At 50.0% G+C, this 22,172-nt stretch overlaps 1 protein-coding gene across 6 annotated transcripts in view; it reads left to right on the forward strand.

Moving 5' to 3' along the window:
- Nucleotides 1-2,667: 2,667 nt before the first annotated feature.
- The window catches only part of Tiam1 (TIAM Rac1 associated GEF 1), a 344,338-nt gene continuing 324,833 nt past the window's right edge, over nucleotides 2,668-22,172 (forward strand). For 4 of the 6 annotated variants that reach the window (XM_052157899.1, XM_052157895.1, XM_052157893.1 and 1 more), the window contains exon 1: nucleotides 2,669-2,846. The gene's annotated coding sequence lies outside the window, so the exon portion shown is untranslated. Of the gene's footprint in view, nucleotides 2,847-14,259; nucleotides 14,332-22,172 lie in introns of those variants that run through there. The other 2 variants (XM_052157908.1, XM_052157898.1) reach the window with 2 other exon arrangements.

The raw sequence follows: 22,172 nt of genomic DNA on the forward strand, positions 1-22,172 counted from the left end.
AAAGTTAGAGGGGACTTTGAGCTTCCACTGAGATGCTGGGAGTCAAAACGGCTCCTTCACAAGACCAGCCAGTGCTCTTAACAACAGACCCATCCTCCCAGCCCTTTATCTTTTTTTTTTTTTTTTTTTGGTTTTTGGTTTTTTGGATTTGGTCTTTTTTTTTCGAGACAGAGTTTCTCTGTGTATCCCTGGTTGTCCTGGAATTCACTCTGTAGACCAGGCTGGCCTGAACTCAGAAATCTGCCTGACTCTGCCTCCCAGAGTGCTGGGATTACAGGCGTGCGCCACCAACGCCTAGTTCTGCCCTTTATCTTTAAAATAGACAGGTGTGTGTGTGTGTGTACACAAGTCCAAGTGCCTCTGAACACCAGAAGTGTGGATTTCTCTTTCCCTGCAGCCAGAGCTACGGTAAACAAGTCATTCAGAGATCTGCTAACTTAAACATTCTCCTGTAACTCTAGAAGCACTTCAGGCTCACCTCTGCCCCTTGACAGCTTATGAATTCAATGTATTAAATACATTTAAAACGTCTTGAACTGTATCTCAGACACTCACAATGTGCCATGTGCCCGGCCCTGGGACAGGATATTCTGACTTGCTGGGTACTCTGTCAAGTAGGAAACACAAAGAATTTTGTTTTTGTTTTTTGTTTTTTTTTAGTTTGTTTGTCTTTGTTTTTTGGACAATTTTAGTGCACAAAGAGGCAGGCCATAGGGAGAACCAGGGGTGGGCAACCAATTCTCACAGGCACAGGAGGCTTCCCGTGTTTATGAGAGCACACCCTGCTCACCAGAAATTCAGTAAACGCCAGCCAAGCTGGGCTCTAAGGAATGTGTAGCAGATGTTCAAGGGAAGGAAGGGTGTCTATGTCTGGGTTTTGTGTGACAGAACTTTTCCTGGGGAGAGGCAATACATCCCTCCTCACTCCGGCAGGAATCTTATGACAGACCAATGTTTAGATACCACCAAAGTCCAAGTTAGTGAACCAATGAATTTTATTGGGATTACTTACAAGAGCAGAAATGATTCAAAGACAACTATATCACTGAAGCCCACCCCAGCATGGTGATAGCTCACAAAAGCACACTACACAGCCTGTAGGCAGCTCAACAGGCTGGAGCCTGTCCTTTCCAAGTGACTCAGTTGGTCTGCATCTCTTCAAGGCAGCTTGGGTGGTTTCTACCTCTTCTAGGAGGCTGGCCTGGTCTCATCTCAGAGTCTGCATCTTGGCGCATCTGAGACTCTCAGCTCTAAATGCTTACTACAGTATGGAGGGGCCTAGCATACCTGCTCAGTTTTAGGGACTTCCTGAAGGTATTTTGAGTTGTGTTCCTTTCTACTTAGGGACGGACGTTCCTTGTTAGAAGGAATGTTTCAGTTTTGAAGGGAATATACACACTGCTGGGGAAAGGGAAGAGATCAGAGCTGAGACACCAAGATCTTCCTGTTTGGAACAATCATTCTATAAGGTGGAGATTGGGATTTCAGGCGGGCACTTTTGATGAAATTCAGGTGAGAGGCAGTATGGATTTGTGTGTGTGTGTGTGTGTGTGTGTGTGACAGAGGGTGCTAAAGGAAAAGGTGCCAATTTCCTCATTTTGAATGCAGGTCTTTAACTCACTATCCTACTTCTGCCCTCAATGAGCCACTAGGCACAACTTCAAGGTCAGTACACTGTTGACAAGATAAACTGTGGGTCTGCTCCTCCCTCTCCCCGAGGAATGCGAGGGGAAGGCTCTGGCTAGGATTAGGGAAGCCTTTTGCCCGTAGCTTTAAGGCAGTTTGTGGCTCACAACACTTGAGAAAGACAACCTGTGACAACTGCGAGGATTTTACAGAGAACGGAGGCATGTGCGAACCTTGTCAGTCATGAACAATGTCCAGGTGAATGTGAAACTAAAGTTCACTTGCTGGACATTAGCCCAATGAGTCCCTTACTATCCAATACTTGGCTAAGGCCACTGTGCCTACCTAAAGTCTGTTTGGTGACCGTCATCGGTTCCTATGGAAGAGGAGGCGCTGGGATTTTATCTCACCTAAGTACATTCTTGTTTCTCCCTAGAGCCAGCCACATGCCTCCCAAACTAGACCACGTGTCACAGGTACAAGGTTTTGGGCTCCTCGCCTCCCCCATTCGGTCCCCCTTTCCACTGCCATAGGTGGCAGGAAAATCCTTTACCTCCGACCAATCCCACCGCTGCCTAGCCGCGCGCGCGCGCCAACTCTAGCTCATTCGTGCGCGTCATTGGCCACCTCCACCTATGTGTGGTGACAGGCAGCTTCACGGACCTATTGGAGAAGGAGGCGGAGGCCAGCAGGCCCTCCCGAAGCTGCTTTGTTAGGGGATCCTTCGCCGTGGCCCGTGCCAGCACGTCTCGTTATTCTTGCTGCGGTTTCTCCGGGCTGCTTACGCTAGAGTACCGTGTCGAGGCCCCCGGGAGTGTGCACCGCCGGCATCCCTCCAGCCTCGGGGCCCACCCGGGGCCCGGATGCCGCTCAGGTACCCGGCGTGCGCCTGTTGTCACACTCCAGCCCAACTCTGAACGCCCCGCTCCCGTGTCCTCCGCCTCGGATTGGCTGGACGGAGGCGGAGCGATTGTCCTCAGCTCCAATCGGAGCTCGGTTTCCCACGGGCTTCCGAGGCCCCGCCCCCGAGGCCGCTGGCCCAGGAGCCCTGACAGTTCCCATTGGCAGACGGCGAGCGGGCCGAAGGGCTGAGCAGCGCCACTGCCGTCGGGTGCGCAGCTCTGCAGCGCCGCTGAGGCTTCGGCGCCCGCAGCCCCAGGGCCCCAGTGGCCCCGCTTTGTGCCGGGCCAGGTCTCCGAGATCCTGGATGAACGTCACAGGTGAGTACTCTGGCCTAAGCCGAGCGGGCCGACTGGCCAGAGGCTCCACGAGGGATGCCTAGAGCCGCGGTGCCCGTGACCGGCACGTCCTGACTCCCATTCGCATACTGGGGCTCCCGGTGGGTCCTAGCAACCCCCAGACCGGGCTTTTGCTTGTATTGTTTTCGCGTGCACACACTTGGGAGGTGATCTGGGAGGGAAGGCACATCTGTATCGCGCCAAGCAGCATCCAGGAACTAAGCGAGACAGCGGAGCCCAGGTACTGGCGCCGAATGCAAGTGACAGTGTGCAGGCGTTGGCATTTGATCTTTCTGGAGGCAGGAGATCAGCGTTGACCTGCGGCGGCCTCATCTCTATGTATTTATCGGCTGATTTTTAATCAACTTCTGGGAGGGTGTGTGTGTGTGTGTGTGTGTGTGTGTGCACGCGCGCGCGCGCGCCTGGATCTGTCTGTGTGTCTCGGTCCCGGACTTGGGCACTTACGGGCCTGTCCCTTCGCCAACGTTGCCGGGTGTTCACCTTGGCCATCCATGCTGCGCTCCCGGTCCGGCACACCGCGGGAGAGCCGTGGGGCGGGGGCACACAGGGCGAAAGACCTGCGGTGGGCTAGGGAGGGAGCATTTAAAGCCGAAGCCTAGGGGTGGGCAGACAATGACTAGTCCAGGTAGTGGGGCCGTGCTTTGCGTCCGCGCTTCGGCTCGCATCCGGGTCTGGCCCTCTCTCCCGCTCTGCTTCTCCGATGCCTGTGCACCGCACCGTGAGGCTGGCCACCAGGCTGGAGACCCGCGTGAGGCCGGCTTTTGTTTACAGACCTCGCCATTGGGCCAGAGGTACGCTCTCAAGGCCAGGCCACAGCTGCCTGCCCGCAGGAGTCAGAAGTTGATACGTCTTCAGGTGACGCCCCCTCCCCTGGTCTCAGGCCCGAAGCTTCAGGGAAGAGACTTGACTCCACATCTTCGCACCAGCCCCGCCCCGCCTTACGCTCTTAGATCTTCTGCACCTAGAGGCGCTGATATCTTTGCCTGGGGTCGGTCAGCTGTCCGGGCGCGGACCTCGCCACGGGTCTCCCTTTCCGGTGGCATCCTCTGGCCATTCTCCAGGGTCAGATAGAATCTAATCTTTTTCCTGCTCGGTGGCTGGCAGGCTTTGAAGGACGCGCGCGAGCCCTTGGGAACAGTGCAATGCATGTTTGCTTCTCTGGTACCCGTGCGGTCCCGCGCAGCAGCTGGGTGGCTTCCAGGTGGCAGAGCGTCCCGGTTCCGGTGTCGGCCCGGTGCTTGCTGACTTGGCGCACACTTTGAAAGCTGCAATAGAGGTTGAGAGCCCGGGTCTAAGGTCATAAGAGTCCCGGTATCCAGTTCCTGCTGAGTATTACGACCTGGGTGATTCTGGTAGAGCTATGATGAATGTCTCAGAACCTCGGTCTATGCGTCTGTAGAGTGGAGATGCGGTTCCTTTTGAGAGCAGGTGATCGTGATGAAATGACAGCATAGATGAACTACACAATGCAGAGACAACAGTACGGTAAACATTGAAGTTGTGTTGGCTGTCCGTTAGAGGAAATCTGTTGGGGGTGGGGGAGGCTCCCATTTTCCTTCCATTTTGTGGATTCTTCTATCCCATTTCTATATTATCCGAGGCTGAAGGACTTCTCTTTTCAGCCCCAACAGGACTTGGTCTACTCGGCCTTAGACTTAATTATTCTTACCTAATCTCTCGAGGTGCCTTTTTATGTGTGTGGCTTTCCACTGGGTCCTAGTTGTTTCTTCACACTTCTTCCGTAAGGCTGTGTGAAGCCTTTGCTGGTGAACCGCTAGCAGCTTAAAAAGCCGTGTGAGTGCTGGAGGGAGGGCACAACATTCGAACAAAGGGCTGTCTGGAAGGAGGAGGGAACGCTTCCTAGCAGAGGTGAAATCTAGTAATGTCCTGTAGCTGGAAAAGTTTGGAACATCACTGGGGTCTAGGGTAGGCTCTTGTGGGGACTTGCAGGAGTTGGGGACTGAGGGGTAAACACTGAAGTTGTTAAGTTATCTTTGAATGGAGGGAAGTGAGGGTCCCGAGGAGGAGGTGAGGAGGAGGTGAGGAGGAGGCCGCCCAAGCAGGGAAGGCGGGCGGGAGAGAGAGCTGAGTTCATGGGGTGTCACCACACAGTAGGTGTGCTTTGGCGTCGATCATTCTGGCTCTTCAGTAATTTGTTTCTGGGCAAAAAAAAAATGAGAGGCCAGTTTCATATTGAAAGACAAAACAAGAAATCAAAAAACAAGTCATAATCAGATAAATAGTTTTAGAAAAGTCTCGGGATTGTTGACAAACCCTAAGATATTTTTGAAGAAATGCTTGTTGTTGTTGTTGTTATTGTTATTTTCTTAACACCCTCTTGGTTTTTGGGAAATTACTGAGCTGGGTCCCACAGAACATTATTTGGATGTGGACTCCAGAAGCCCCCCCCCCCCCCAAAGCAAGGAAACAAACAAAAACTAGGGCTACAGGGGTTCCTACTCCAGCTGCACCCTGCCCCCCTCCAATTTCCTGGTCCTGTGTCAGTTAACCTAAGAGGAGACTGCCCCCCCCCCCCCCATTGCTATTGAAGTGACCAGGCCAGTAGCATTTTACCAGACACTTATTAGTCGACCTGATAGCTTGTTTAAAGTTCTACCCCCAGGAAAGATTCCAATCCTTTCTGAACTCTCAGGATTCTCTAGCTCTTTGGGATGCTGAAGCCCTATATTCCTGCCCCCTGCTGGTGTGTAGGGATCAAGACAGTTGGGGGCCTAAACTTAAAAGGGAGTCAGGTTAGGAAATCTCATTAGCTGACAGTTTAACTACACACTCAAAAAAACGCTCATCCAAAGAGCTGGGACAAAGACTTTTCCTTGCTCTCTGCATTTTTCTCTCCCTGTTTCATCTAAGTCAAGAGGAAAAGCCATGCAGATCCCAACTTCTCAGTCCCAACTTTCTGAGTGTTTTGAGAACATTAGGCTTTCTGGACACCTAGCCAGACACACACTCACACACATACACACACACACCACACAGAGTTGCCTTTTTTGAGTCCAGGAAGCAGGTATAGGGCATACAGTTCTTTGCCTTTTTGTTTTTTTCAGACTTAGTCAAATCTTAATAAAAGATCAGTAAAGTCAGATCTACAAGGCCACCGCTGTCTTTTTCTCCCATCCTGATTACTCCAAGCCGTTTCTCTGTCGACAGCCTATCTTCTGTAACTTCTGTGCCACAGGGAAAAGGGTTTGTTAACATCATAGTAGGCCGTATCCCTTACTTGAGAATATTTAAGACAAATAAAAGAGGCACTTATAAAGTAAACGGTCCCCCAGCAAGGAGCAGAGGGAGGAGAAAAACAGTGCTCCAGTGTAACTGTGTACAAGACAGGCACAGTGAGGCACAGTCTCCCCTCCTGTACCTTTCCCAACCTCTGGCACCTTGCTCCACACCCATCCAGCATAAGACTTCTTCTGTTCCCTTGGTCTCCAGAGACCTCATTATGCAATTCACAAGGGCCTGGACTGCAAGTGTGGGCAGTAGGAGAGATTCCTCCAGGGTTGGTAGATCGTTCTAGAAGACCTCATAGGTCTTTTGTTAGCTGGAAAAGCTCCTCTCCCCATTGCCCAGAGATCATGCAGTCTGCTGCAAGGCAGCGCAGTCCAGGGCTGCCTCACTGGGTGTGGAAGTGGAGCTCTGGGGAGCAGGAATGACCTCGACAGTCTGCGAAGATGGGCTACACTCGCAGATCAGTTGTCTGCATCCGAAGGAGGTTAAACAAAGAGTGATGATTCACCAAGAGGCTGTGGGAGGTTCTGGCAGCGGAGCAGAGCCTTGGCTTCGGAATAGGCCAAGGTCTTTTGGGGCTGGGTCCTGCTGCAACCCTTCCGTAAAGGGGATTAGACGGGGGTGGCAGGTGGGGGTAGGGTATCCCAACAGTTTTGAAACCTAGGATGAATGAAGTGTGATACTATGAAAGGCACCTGAGGTTTCCTGCCGGGAACGTTTTAAGTTGGGAAGTAGAAATAAAAGAAGGGTGGGGGGAAGGTTTGAATAAAGCTAAACAAGACGCCTCCCCCAAACAACCTCCACTATAGGCTGCAGTTTCTGCTGCCCCAGCATGGAGTCGCCCACGATCCAGAGGCCGACGCTGTCCCTCTAGCTACCGTTTGGCTTTAGTTGCTCTTTGCTTAGATAGTCCACACACATTAAGTATAAAGTTCTAGAGGCAAACGGCAGTGTTTCTACGGTTATTAGAGATGGAGTTTCTCTGTGAGGTCCAGGGTGGCCTTGAATTCAGATCTCCATTCTCCTGCCTCGGCCTCCTGAACGCTCCGCTCCACTATATGCTGTCGCATCTGGAAAATTATTGCTTTTTTAAGGGGGTATTCTTACCTTTTAAGTAGCTTTTATTAAAGTATGTGGTTGTGATTATTCTATTTGTTTTTGAAGCGCTGGGATTCCAACCCAAGCCTTTGCATGTTTACTGTGATTACTGTGAGTTACTGTGATTTCTTGTATTGCTATGACCCCTTCTTTCTTTCTGAGTTGGGATCTCATGTTGAAACCCTGGATGTCTTGGAACTCACAATGTTCCTGTGTAAATGTGTACAAGACATTAATAGTTATGCTCAGTTTCCCCTTCTATACCCTCCCCAGGCTATGTCACACCAACAGAAGCCATCCAGGTGCTCACCTTTAATCTTGCCCTTGAGAGGCAGACACAGATTGAGCTCTGTGAGTATGAGGCCAGCCTGGGCTACGCAGTGAGTTTCAAGACAGCCAGGGCTACAAAAAAGAAACCCTGTCTTGAAAAAAAAAAATCGAGTACCACCATTCCTGGCTCTGTTGCGAATTTCTTATTGTGTCTGTTTACAAATTAAACATAGTGTGGGTCTGTATTGTTGGAGCAGATAGTGGGACAGTGCGCGCGCGTGTGTGTGTGTGTGTGTGTGTGTGTGTGTGTGTGTGTGCTATAAGGCTGGAGCAGTGGACCTGAGTGCCTGCCCAGCATGAAATGGATGCAGAGTGGAGGGGCTTCTTGGGCTAACGACTTTCAGTTGCTTTTCCTTAGGAGCCCCAAACCCACTTCTGCTGCGGTGGTGGGGGAAGACAGGATATCCGGTAGAAACAGGCTGCCTTTGTGAAATCTGCCACCACTGGGGACCTCTTCCCTGCCACTCTCCCATCTTCCTCAGAGCTCTGAACCTCGTAAACACAGATCGAGGCTGCCTCCTGCTCCAGATTTCCTGTGTCAGCTCTGAAGAGGTGAGAATGAGCCGAGAACGCCTGCAGGTTAGCCCAGGGAGGTGGAAGACTGTCAGGATGAGGCCCAGTCTAGGAATGTTCCCCCATGGAGGTCTGGGGGCTGTGGACATGGAGCAGGTGAGGAAGAGGCTGGAAGAGGAGGTGTGCTTGTCTAAACCGGTGTGTGAGTGGCCGTGAGGGCAGGTTGGTGGCCTTGCAGGCTGCTCCTGTCTCCCTGCTTAGTGAAGGCTCCAGGATCTGTGGGGAGGGACCTCAGGCTCAGGCCTGACCTTCCCAGGTCATTTTCAAACCTTACAGCCTCTTCTCTGTATTACCAGCCTTGTGGCTTGTTTGCGTGTTTGTTTTGAGTCGTTCTTGCTATGTAGCCTAGGCTGACCTAGTCCTTGGGATTTTCCCGACTCAGCCTCCCGAGTGCTGGAGTTACAGGCGTGTGCCCGCCACCACACTGGCCGGACTCAGGGGCTCTTTTTGTCTATCGGCAGCAGCACCTGGGTTGGATGGACTGCGTGCTTGGCTACTCTCCAGCGGTGGTGATTTCTAGTGGGAATGGTCTCTGGGGACTCCTGTCTCCTCAGGCACACAGACCGCGTGCTGTATTGTGCAGGCTGCCTTTAAACTTAAGACCCTCACCTCCGCCTCTCTGGGGCTGGGATCACAGATGCGTGGCGCCGTAAGCAGTGTAACCTAATTTTTCTCGTGTCTGTCTATGTGTGTCCCGTATGGCCATGTGTGTGCATTGTGTTTGCACGCGTATGCATGGGTTCCTGGGTGTTCAGCTCTGTAGGAGATTGGCGTGGAGCGTCTACCACTTTCCACTTTGTTTAGAGCCGACTCGGAGCCTCTCCTGAGCGTGCCCTGGTTTCTCTGGCTAGCCCACCCATCCGGGGAAGCCTCTGTTTTGTCTTCCCTTCGAGCACTGGGATTACAGGTCGGCTGTCACAGGTGGGTTTTTATGTGAGTGCCAGGGACGCAGCAAACACTGTCCACCGAGCCCCAGCGTTGCATCCCGTCAGCGTGGTTCCTGTGGCGGGCGTGTATCTGTAATCCATCTTTTTTTTTTTTTAATGGATGGATAAAATTCCATTGGTTGGCTGCAGTGTGTTCTGTGTATTTTGACGGCCTTTGGGATGACCTTCAGGTCTCTGCTGCTGTGAGTGCCTGTGGCTATGATGGTAGCGTGCCGTTTGCACGACTTTTAAAATTTTTCTGAGCATCAGCCTAAGAGTGTGGCGATGCTCAGTCATACGGTAAATGTTTTCCCTCTTTGAGGACAGCAGGTGACTTCCACAGCGATTGCACTGTCTTGCCTTTCTATCTCAGGGTCTGAGATTTCAGCTTTCTCTATGTCCTTGATGGACACTTCTATGTTCTGTTTGATGAAAACCAGCCTAGAGAGTCAGAAGTGAGCAGCTCCTTTGGGTTTTGATCTGTGTTTCTTTGGTGATAATGCTGAATGTCTTCTTGGTGCTCTGTGGCTAATTGAGTTTTGTTTTGTTTTTTTCTCAAAAACATCCATTCAGTCCTTTGCTGCTTCCTCAGCTAGATCTTTGTCATTTAATTGGCTATAAGAATTCTTTATCCTTTCTTGATCCTTTGTTTGCTCTGAATCCAGGGTGCCCTGCATGCCAGCAGGGGGAGCACCTTCCTGTACCCCAGCCCGTCTCTGCACGATGTGGGCATGCGCCGTAGGTCTGATGTGATTCGCTTGTATTTTCTGCATTCTGTGATGGTGATTTAATTTTCTTGATGTTTTTTTGTGTATTGTCCTTTTTCAAGACTGACAATAAAAAATGTTTTCTTGGTCGTAATTCTGTTAAAACTGTTCCTCCACAGCGGAGTGGACTACTGGGTTTATGGGTTTTTCCCCCCTGTAATTCTGCTTATATGACTAAATTAAAGGTTGTGTTAAGGCACACAGAAAGCATTTTATTTTAAAATACTGACTTACCGGCTGGAGAAGCAGCCTAGTGGTTGAGCACCGGCTGCTTTTCCACAGGACCCTATTTCTGTTCCCAGCACCCACACGGCAGCGCATCCCCACGCGGGACTATAATTCCAGGGCATCTGACGCCCTCTTGTGGCCTCTAATGGTACTACGCATTCATGTGATGAAAAGAAATGCTCTCTGGCAAACGCTCATGCACACAGCATAATAAAATTAAATAAAAGGAACAATGCTTTATCTTAAAGTGGCTGGGGAGATAAAATAGCTTGGTGGGTAAGGTCATTGCCAAGCTAATGTAGGGACCTACATTCGGATCCCCACGAATCCAGTAAAGTCATTGGTATTTCAGCAAGGTGGAAGATGCAGACCAGTGACATCCACACATTCACTACGATGCGTTGTATGCCTGGTTTCCACACGCAAACACACACACACACACACACACACACGTGTCATACACAGTCATATACAGATTAAAAAAAAGACTTTAGGGAGCTGGTTTTTCACTTAAGCAAATGAGTTGAAGGAAAAGAACAGCCTGTCTTTGAGGACCGGCAGTTGGCTGTTTTCGAGACAGGGTTTTTCTGTGTAGCCTTGGCTGTCCTGGAACTCACTCTGTAGACCAGGCTGGCCTCGAACTCAGAAATCTGCCTGCCTCTGCCTCCCAAGTGCTGGGATTAAAGGCGTGTGCCACCACCAGCCAGGCAGTTGGCTTTTAGACTTATTTATTTACTTTATGTGTACGAGTGTTTTGCTTGTTTGTGTGTGTCTGTATCCTATGCGTGTCTAATGGCCACAGAGAGAAGGAGAGCCTCAGACTTCCTGGAACTGGAGGAGCAGACACCACGTGGGTGTCGGGAACCGAACCTGGGTCTCCTAGAAGAGCAGAAAGTGTTCTCAACCACTGAGCCATCCCGCCATCAGGTTTTTGCGTGTGTGATATCCGCATGGGTTTTCAGCTGTGGCCAACTTGCTTCCCTGAGGGCGTTCAGCAGTGGAGGTAGGTTATGGTGCGCTCCACTAGGCCTCTACCAGGGGGAAGGCAAAAAGCGTTTCCGGTGGCCTGCAGTGCACAGAAATGTCCACACAGCAAAGAATGGTGTGGCTTAGGGGACGGTCATGGTGAGGACTGCGCTGGTGGGAGGTCATGGTACAGTGTGTGTGTGTGTGTGCGCGCGTGTGCGTGTGCGTGTGCGTGTGTGTATGTGTGTGTTCACGTGCGCGCTTGCATACACATGTATGCTGGGACCCTGAACCTCATGGTTTCAGGCTCCATAGCACTGGCTTGTTCCCTACACTAGCTTCGCGAGCATTATCTCACATTGCATTGATAGATTTAAATTGCGTAGGGGAGGAGCTTGTCATGGAGTTGATTTTTTTTTTAAAGACAGAGTCTCTCTGTGTATCCTGTGAGTTTAAGTCAGCCTTGAACTCCCAGATCTGCATCCCGAGTGCGGCCCTAGGTGAGCTGTCGGTTCACCTGCTTTGGGTTATTATTATTATTGGGTTATTAATTGTCTCCGATGAGTTAATGTGACATCTTTTTTTTTAAATGGTGGGACATTTTAAAAATTAGGCATTTTCCTCAGAGGTCCAGACTTCCCTGGGCCTGAGAGACTCCTCTCAGCTCCTGACTCGGGGAGCTGCTGTGTCATGGAAGGTTTACCCTTGGCCTTTGCGGTTCCCATGCTCAAGTACGGTGGGGGAGAAATACTGCCCGCCTTCCCTCCAATGTCACCCTTCTGCCAGCAGATCATTGAGCATTGGAAATATTTTCAGAGAAATATTCTGGGTGCCATTCAAAGGTCTACTGTGACATTTTGGAAAAGTTTTTATGAGTATTAGAGTAATTATCTCATCTCGAGTTCTGTGATTAGAAATTATAATTCGAACGCTACAATTATATCCGTTGAACTTTCACGTTTCGTTGTGATTTAATATTTAAGAAGGAATGGCTATGGTTTTCACTTAACTAAGCAACTTAACAAATTCATTATTTAGAAATAGATTAATTTATTTTGCCTGGGATTGTTTTCCTTCCTTTCCCCTTGATGGCAGTCAATTGCTTTAATTTGGGGGTTGCATCTGCCTGCAGCCTTGGCTTTCTGAACCCTCACCGATTGTATGGAACAATTTTGGGTAGCCTGAAAGGGTTTGGGGCAGCCTGTGCTACGGCCCTGGCTTCCTTCAGGGAGGAGCTTAGACTGATGGGGTTCTCTGACAGAGGCTGCTGCTAGGTCTTAGCTCAGGATAGTCATGCCGAGGGCCGTAGCTATCCTGGTGAAGCCTGCGTCGTACGCCATGCACGGTTGATGTCGCTTGCTAGAGGAGATGAAAGAATTCCTTACCAGCAGCCTTAGCGTTAAAACTGCGGGCGACACAGCTCTTCTGACTCCCGTCCACTGTTGTGAGGCTCGTAAAACCCTACAGCCTTACCTCCTTTTCTGCAGAGGGAGCTAGCTCTGCCAGAATTTCTGGGCACAGCCACAGCCACCACAGAGAGGGGGAGGCCTCCAGGAGCCTGGATTCCATGGCTTGGTATATTTGCCAGGACAGTCTTGTTTGGAGCTCTTGAGATGTAGACCCTCAGTGTAGCTCAGGTTAGCCTGAAGCTGAGTGTCCAGGCTAGTTTTGAGCTCATGATTCTCCTGATCCTCTCTCCCAAGTGCTGAGGTCAGAGGTGTGTGCCACCCAGGTCAGGCAGCCTTATTATTTCTAGGTGGTAGTGCTGGGAATCGAACCTGGAACTTGAGGCTTGCTGGGAGTCCTCTTTCTTTGAACAGTCTGCCAGCTTAAATAATTGGAGGATGGGAGGGTGTTTGCAAATCACTCTAGCTACGGTAAGTTTCCCCAATCCCCCAGTTTGGAGAAGGTCTTTTCTGGAATTCTGAAAGGCAACTTCAATAGGACTTGGCTGAAGTTTGTGTCTGGGTCTCCTGACCTGTAGACACAGTGGAGATCTTTGAATTGGCTCCTTTGATGTGAGTCAGGCTCTCTGATCTCCTGCAGTGCTAACCAGCCCGTGGCCTTTGATCACCTGGGCCCTCGCAACCTTCTCCGGTGTGCCGTGTGCCTGCTTGTCTTTATGCCTCCCTTCTGCCTAGGAGAGTCTTGCAAACATTCTGTCCGTGCTCCATGCTCGGTGTGATCATGTTTAATCAGTACTCTTTATGATGTCAGGTGGGAAAATGCTCCCTGTAAATACGTTTAAAGTGTGTGAGGTATTGAAATGTGGTCCTCCTTCCCCATCTCTCCCTCATCCCCCCTCCTGGGGGGGATTTCTTTCTTTCTCTCTTTTTTTTTTTATAAAGACTAAAACAAATTGGACTTTGACAAGGAGAAAAGTCAGAGTATGGAATGTGTGCCCATCGACCGTGGATGGAAGCTATTAGAAACTTAAGTTCCCAAAGTCGTATTATCTTATTTTGCAATCCACTTACATGTGGGGATTAACAGCAAAGGATCCTCTCCACAATAAGAGGCTCTGAGAAGGCAAAGGATGCTGGGAGGGGCCTCGGGAGTGCCTGGCGATTAGGTCTAAATGGCAGGATTAGCCCCACCGAGAGTCCTTTTCAGATGGGCTTGAACCCGGAGTCCTCGACCCTGGCCTGTGTTGACCTTACAGAGTTGGCGACCTCCCGTTCTTTCTCTCCTTTCTCTGTAGCCATTGATCTTCTGTGCACGGGCCCACGACCCCAGCTTTAATTTAGGATTGCTTTCTGCTTTATGAACTGTCCCTACAGCCAGAGTAAATGAAATGCTGGAGCCCTAATCAGGCTGCCTGTAGATATGAGGGGAATGGGTAAGATAGTTAGGCAACCAGTCAAACAGCAGTGGGGGGAGGAAGAGGAAAGAAAAAAACAAGAGGTGTTGGGTCCCACACCTTCCGTTCGGGATGACCCCCCGCCCCGTGGCTGAATTATCCTCACCATGGATTCTTGGGACCTTAAGCCTAAGACCCCAACCTAGAGAAAACCTCGGCAGTAGTAAGTCAGTGGGTAGGGAATAGTTGGGTGATACGAGGGCTGCAGTAGGAGCTGGCGACAGCCAGAGGGAGGGAGCAAAGTTCCCAACCGCAAGCAGAATGGGTTCTCTGAGGTGGGAGGTAGGATAACCCACTGCGGCGGGATGGTGATCACGTGACCTCGTGTAGGCTGGGCGGAGGGCTGTGGGGAGACGGATGAAGGCGGCCGAGTGCGGAGGGTGAGCCGATCACAGCTTGAGATCGACGAGGCCCCCTTCCTTCTGTTCTTCCCAGTCTGCTCCGTGGACAAGGTCAGCGGGGCTACTGGAGAAGCACGTGGGGTCTAAGGGACGTTGTTGTTGTTGTACGCACGCGCTAGCTTGCTCTTTGAAGATGTTTTGACAGTTCCGTGACTTAGTAAGAACGACGAACGGAACGGGGTGGGCGTTCTACTGTAGGAACGTGGCGATTGCTTTGCCAATCTCTTTTTTTCTTACGTTTATTTTTCTTTGACTTTTACTTATTTGCAACTTCAGAGGCCTCAGTGTTTCGTGCCTGCACCGCAGCCCCTCCCCTCTCCATTTATAATCATCTCACGCTCCACTGACTTGGCCATTGACAGAGTTATTCTACTTAAAACTCAGTATTTACCTGTTCAGATTCTTTTGAAGTTATTTATATGAATTACTTAAAAATTTCTTTTTCTGTGGGCTGTGAGGAGGCTCAGCGGTTATCTACAACGGCTGCTCTTCCAGAGGTCCTGAGTTCAATTCCCTGCAACCACAAGGTGTACTGATGCCCTCTTCCAGCATGGAGGTGTATTGCAGACAGAGCACTAATACATTAAAAAAAAATAAGAGTAAACCTTTTCTGTGTGTGTCGTATGTGAATGTGTGCACACACGTGTTATGCTCACTCATGCATGCTTGTGTGAAGTCCAGAGGTCAACGTTGGATTTTTCTCTATTGCTATTTATTTATTTATTTATTTATTTTTGAGGCAGGGTCTCTCATTCAACTTGGGGTTTGACTCTGGGGTTTCTGTCAACCCCTCCCTCCAAGCATTGGTTACAGAAGTACACCCTGGCCAGCTCTATCCAGAGTGCTGGGGATTTGAACTCAGGACCTTGTGCTCACATAGCAAGTGCTGTACCTGCGAGCCGTCTCCCCAGGCTTTGCACCCCTTCCAGTCAGTCCCAGGTTAACTCTCCCAGGAGTGCTGTTTGTGTTAAATGGCCCCTCCTGCCTCGAACCCAAGTATTGAATGCACAGCCTCATGGATGCTAACTGTGGCTCCAGCAGGGAGCTTGCCCGACTCCTAAGCTGGTCCTTGCTCTGAACTGTCATGCTGCCTCCAAACAGCTTGCCAGTTTATGCATGTGTGCCAGTCCCTGAATGCCTCGGGCTTTTGTAGCTGCAGAAAGCAAACTGAGGGAAGAAACGTTTGTTTTTACTGTTCTCTCTCTCTAAAGATTTATATATTCATGAGTACTCTGTAACTGTCCTCAGACACACCAGAAGAGGGCGCCAGATCTCATTATGGACGGTTGTGAGCCACCATATGGTTGCTGGGAATTGAACTCAGGACCTCTGGTAGAGCTTAACCGCTGAGCCGTCTCTTCAGCCCAGTTCACCGTTCTTAAGACAGTTTCAACCCTGGCTGGCTCCATCGCTCTGGGCTTAAGGCGAAGCCGGCTTGACTTCTAGTGGTGGGGATGTGTGAGCGGGGATGTGTGAGTGGGGATGTGTGAGCGGGGATGTGTGTGTGGGGATGTGTGAGCGGCTTGCCTTCTCCACTGTCGCCGGCCTTTGGGATACTTTGCACATTCTGTTATTAAAATCCTTACGGGCTGGGCGCACGCCTTTAATCCCTGCACTTGGGAGGCAGAGGCAGGCGGATTTCTGAGTTCAAGGCCAGTCTGGTCTACAAAGTGAGTTCCAGGACAGCCAGGGCTACACAGAGAAACCCTGTCTAGAAAAAAAAAAAAGAAAGAAAGAAAGAAAAAGAAATCCAAAAAAACAACAACAACAAAATCCTTATGGGACTGGTTCTAGTAGTTAAAGGCACTTCCTGCTTTCTCGTGGGCTGGCCTCTGGTTCCCAGCCCGGCGGCAGCTCATCGCTCCTGCTGGGAGGGGGCGGGGTATGGTGTCCAAAGCTTTCTTCTGGCTTCCTCATGCAATTGCACGCCCATGACACACCCTCGTGCTCTCATATAAATAAGAACAGGTCTTTTTAAAACATCCCCTCGAAGTGTCCATTTTCCAGATAAGACTAAAGAGAACTAAACCAGCTGATAGTGTGCAGAAGGCCACAGAACCTTGGAGGTGAACCTATCACATCTAAGGCCATAGAACCTAGATATGATAGTTTCTAGATGCTCTTCCTGGGGTGACACCATGTGGTGGTCACAGGGCTGGCCCGTTCTGTCCCTGTCAAGGCCACGCCGTCCCTCATTCCTCCTCATGGTTTCTTATCCCGTTGGGCAGCCCCGTGTGTGTGTCCACGTGACTCCACTCTGCTGAGTAGACTTTATTATGGAATAAGGAACTCATTCTTTTTTCTTCCTGTCACTTAATACAACGTCATAGCTCAGAGTGCTCTGTCAAAGGCATTTTATTTAGGCGAGACCACTTAGGAGTGGAAGGACTTGCCTGCTGAGAGGTTTTATATATGGGGTGTGTGTGTTCTCAGAGGCCAGTGGATGCTTGAGTGTGTGTGAGGTGAAGGGGAGCAGGCTCGGGAAGTCTGGGGACCCCTTGGGTCTGCAACCCCCTCTCGCCAGCTGTCCAGCTCTGCGTTTCCCATCTGTGAAACCCCTTAGTGTTCCGACACCTGTTTAAATCTGGCGTTTCCATGACGCGCAGCCTGCTAGGTGGCTGGAATAGCAGCTTCCCTGGGACTGTAGGCAAGCCGTGTCAGTGCGGCAGCTGCCCCTCCTCTGAGCACTGCTTCTGGAAAATCCATTTGGGGCCTTTTGCTTCAGCTAGAAACAGAGCCATGTTTTCGGGGACTGCTCCTTGCTTGCAGCCACAGGTTCAGCCTTTGACAGGGCACCATGTCTCCCGAAACCCGGGCCGTGGTCCCGGAAGTGTGGGTGTGCTCACCCTTCAGGGGAAACCTGGAGTTCTTTGAAAATCAAGATATTAGACCTTTCCATGCAGTCACGTGGCACCAGACGTGCCTGATGACAGTGATTGACAGCCTCAAACAGGACGTGCGCTGTGAACTGGGCAGTGTTATCCCCACCGGACAGGCAGGAGGCCATAAATCAAAATTGACTCGTATGCTGCTTGACTTTTTAAGTTACACATTTTAACTTTATTTTATGTTATGTGAGCGCCTGCCTGTTCATATGAATGTGTGGCCTGTGCATGTCTGGTGCCCATGGAGGTCAGCAGAGGCTGTCAGAGCCCCTGAAATTGGAGTCAGAGTTTCCAGCCACCATGTGGTTGCCGGAAATGGAACTCCTCAGTAAGAGCAGCAAGTACTATTAGTCACAGATTCGTCTTTCCAGCCCCCAGATTCTTCTTGTAGCCCTGGCTGTCCTGGAACGGACTCTTTAGACCAGGCTGGCCTCCAACTCAGAAATCTGCCTGTCCCTGCCTCCCAAGTGCTGGGATTAAAGCACGCACCACTACTGCCCGGCTCCCAAATTCATTGTTATTTAGCATAGAAAGCATTAGGTTTTATTTTCAAATAAAATTTGTTTTTTAATTCTCTCTGTCCATCTCCCCTCTTTGTGTATCCCCCACCGTCTTCCATCTCTACAGCCTCCTTCCTGATTGCAGATCAGATGTGTCTTGTGCCACCGTCTCCCCCCTCCCTCCCCCTCCCCCGTCTCCCTTGCATCTTGTATGTAAGTTTCATACCCACTTACATACAAGACATAAACAATAAACTCGAGAATCCACACGCTCAAGAGAACATGATGTTTGTATTTCTGAGTCCGGCTCACCCTGCTCCTGTAATACTCTAGCTTCAACCATTTTCCTGCAGACTTTACAATGTCACACTTCTTTACTGCTGAGCAAAATTCTATCGTGTGAATGTAGCCCATTTTATTACTATCTCTTCATCTGCTGGATTGCTAGGATGGTTCTATTTCTTCGATGTTGTGAATTACATATTTGCTTCCCTGCCTGATTGATCCCCACAAAAGGATTTCCCTGTGTAGCCCTGGCTTTGTAGACTAGGCTGGCCTTGAACTCAGCGATCTGCCTGCCTCTCTCTGCCTCCCAATCGTGCTGGGGCTAAAGGCGTGCACTGCTACTGCTTCCTTCATTTTCTTATTTTCTAGGAAAAATATTGAAATTAAGTGTAGCACATATTTAGAAAAGTACACAATTTTGAGTGTGTACCAGATGAGTATTTATGAATGGAACACACCTGTGGAACCAGTCCTTAGATCTGGAGACACGTCATGGCCTCACAAACACCCGTCAGGCTTGTCTCATCGGCAAGTGGTGTCAGTAATGACATGGGAACTGTGCAGTAGTCATGTGTCACTCTCATGTCAGCAGGCGGGTGACCTTGTGTGTCACTCACATGTCAACTGGCGGGTGACATTGTGTGGTCACTCACATGTCAGCTGGCGGGTGACATTGTGTGGTCACTCACATGTCAGCAGGCGGGTGACCTTGTGTGAGCACTGTAGAGGACTCAGCACAGATTCAGATGGCTGTGGTGTGCTGGGCAATAGAATTGTGTGGGACTGCAGTAGTGTATGAGGCCTGTGTGTGTGATGTCTGTATGTATGAGGCATGTGTGTATGAGGTCTGTCTGTTTCCCACCCTTCGTTGTGTGGCATGTCTGCTCTTGTTTGTGTTTGGTTTCTTTGACTCATAACCATGTTAGTGAGATTCACCTACTTGGAATTCTCACCTGATGCCTGCCCTCTTAATTTTGCTTAGTTTGGGGAAATTAAATAGTAGAGGCTGGAGATGACTCAGCAATCGAAAGCACTGGCTATTTTTCAAGAGGGCCCAGGTTTAATTCCCAGTGTCCACACGGTGGCTTACAACTGTCTGTAACACCAGTCTGCAGGGATCCAGCATCTCTTCTTGCCTCTGAGGGCACCAAGGACACACCTGGTGTACTGACACACATGCAAGCAAATCCAGTATGCATAAATAATTCAAATAGTGAAGTACACACAAGGACATTTTGCTCTCATCTCAGTGAGCCCCTTTCCTGTGCCTTTGGATGAGTCCTTGACTTCCTGCGAAGCCTTGGTTTGCATATACTGGAGTGTCTGGTCTTGTACTTCTGCTTTTGGAAGATAGGGCCTCCCCTGCATGGGCCACATTGTGCTGTGTGTGTGTGTGTGTTGTGTGTGTGTGTGTGTGTCCTGTTTCTTTTCAGGCTCATTGTTTTTGTCATTTTCCAGGACCCATGTAGTAGCTTGAAAAACAAGTATCCTACCAAAAACAAAACAAAATAAAAACCAAAAGGCCCTCATGCTACCAAATGTGTTATCTGAACCCAGATCCTTGTAAGTGTATAGTTAAGGGAAAGCTACTGGAGAATTGTGTGCTCTAAATCCATGCGTGTGTGTGACTTATGTACACACACACACTCTCTCTCTTTCTCTCTCTCTCTCTCACACACACACACACATACATATAACGTACCTATGTGTACTTGATTCACCACCCCCACCCCCCATACATACACAGGAGAAGATGTGAAGTTGAAGGCTAAAATGAAGTGGTAGTGATCACAAGTTAAGCCACCGGAAGTTGGAAGAGGATTTTTGTTGTTGTTGTTTTTTGTTTTTTTTTATTTTTTATTTTTTATTTTTTTATTTTTGCCTAGGGCCTCTAGAGGGAGCGCAGCCTTGGTGACACCTTGGACCGGTGTCCAGAATGTGAGAGAATGATGTTTCATTTCGTTTTGTTTTGTTTGTTTGTTTTTTGTTTTTTGGATCTGGTTATTTCAAGACAGGGTTTCTCTGTATATCCCTGGCTGTCCTGGAACTCACTCTGTAGACCAGGCTGGCCTCAAACTCAGAAACCCGCCTGCCTCTGCCTCCCGGAGTGCTGGAATTACAGGCGTGTGCCACCACCGCCCGACTTTTTTCTTTTTTTCTTTTTTTCTTTTTTTTTTTGGTTTTTCGAGATAGGATTTCTCTGTGTAGCCCTGGCTGTCCTGGAACTCAACTCTGTATACCAGGCTGGCCTCGAACTCAAAAATCCACCTGCCTCTGTCTCCAATGTGCTGGAATTAAAGGCCTGCGCCACCACTGCGGGGCCTATTTTGTTGTTTTTTTTTATACATTTTTTCACTATGTAGCTGAGGCTGACCTCAGACTTGGGATCCTGGCCCCAGCTAGGATCGCTTGACCGCACCCAGCAATCGCTATAGGAAACTGTTGCTACTTTGTTTCCAATCTGATTACCAATTATTACAATTAACAAGCTATACGCCTTGATTGGGCAGATCTCTCACTACACTACTCTATTCCCATCAATATTATCCCATTTAACTTGCGGTTTCTCCAGGCCTCGAGCTTCTCTCTGCAGTCTCTCCCACCATTCCCTATAGCTCCTCCCCTTTCCCAGGGGCCTTTTCTCCTCCCTCAAACTCTCAGCTCCTCCCCCTTCCTCCTGTCCAATCATTGGCTCAAGCCTTTATTTGAAAAGTTAAGGTGGGGGAGAAGGTTCCCGAGGCAACTCCTCATCTGCAGCCCCTCTAAGGAGTGGAATTAGCATCAAAATACAAGCCCGGCACTATCCACAGCAGGACACTAGCTCCTAGTCCCATTTCCTGCGTTTGCACGACAAGTCCTTATAGGGCACACACCAGGTGTCTTCCCTGCAGAGGTCTCCAGTGTCTTTCTGGCTCAGTTTGCTACAGTTTCCAAGCTTTGAGCCTGTGGAGCAGCCTTAGCTTTACCCTTTCACCTCACCTGTAGCTAGTTAGCTCCAAAAGCGGCAGATCCCAGAACATGGCTGTGTTGGGCCTGAAGAGCCCTGGGTAAGACGTGTGAGCCTCAGTAGTTCCAGGCAGACTAGAGGGCTCTTGAGGTGGCTTGGTGCATTTAGGTGAATGTCTCATCTCCAGCGTGGGGGGAGGGGGGGCTTATGCTGATTGATGTTCGCAAACACAGCGGGCTCTCATGTGCAGGCACAGTCCTGTGCAGTGATGGGCAGAGAAAGAGAGAGAGAGAGAGAGAGAGAGAGAGAGAGAGAGAGAGAGAGAGAGAGAGAGAGAGAGAGAGAGAGAGAGAACTCAGACCCGGGACCAGGCTGCCCTCGTGTCTGTGCTTTGGGTCATCTGCAGCAAGCATCTATTTATCCAAGTCTTGAACCGCCCACTCTCAGTTACCTGGAATTGGCTGCGGTCTGAGGCTGCAACAGCTGTCTAGGCTCGTTGAAGAGAAGCAGACTACAGTCATGTGTCTCTTGTCATTGTTGTCTTTTTAAAAAAAGATTTATTTTTATTTATATGAGCACACTGTAGTTGTCTTCAGACACCCCAGAAGAGGGCATCAGATTCTATTACAGATGGTTGTGAGCCATCATATGGGTGCTGGGAATTGAACTCAGGACCTTCAGAAGAGCAGTCAGTGCTCCTAACCACTGAGCCATCTCCTACCCAGCTAAGGCTGGCCCTGGGCCATGCAGGATCCCAGCCCTGGGAGCCAGCACAAGGCACAGTGTGGGCTCCAACCCCAGGACCTGGACTCTTGGTATTGGTGTGCAGAGACAGCAGCGAATAAAAAAATAACAGGACAGACACTAGCCTTAGCTGGGTAGGAGAGGAGCCGTGCAAACGGTCTTTTCTACTGATGAGGGAGTTGATTGGGCAGCAGGATGGGTTGGGATCCTGCAGAACCTGGTGGGATCCCGCAGGCTTGCAGAAGGCCTGGTTCTACTTAAGCTCCTCCGAGCAGGGAGGGGGCAGTAAACAGCCTGCTAGTGAAATCTGTAGGCAGCAGTGCATCTGGAGGTGTTGTGATACTCTGGGCACACAGAGCACAGAGAGGATGCTGGGACAACGTAAAGAGCGGGAGGAAGGCGAGGCTCTGGGAGATGGTACTCTTCCTGGAAAAGCACAAGGCCACCACCTGCAGAGGAGCTGGCCAGGGTTGCTGCCCTGAGTGCAAATCAGGGCGGGGTCAGAGCTGCGAAGCTCTTTCTTGTTTCTGG

This window comes from Apodemus sylvaticus, chromosome 15 (genome assembly GCF_947179515.1).
Source record: "Apodemus sylvaticus chromosome 15, mApoSyl1.1, whole genome shotgun sequence".
Classification (NCBI taxonomy): Eukaryota; Metazoa; Chordata; class Mammalia; order Rodentia; family Muridae; genus Apodemus; species Apodemus sylvaticus.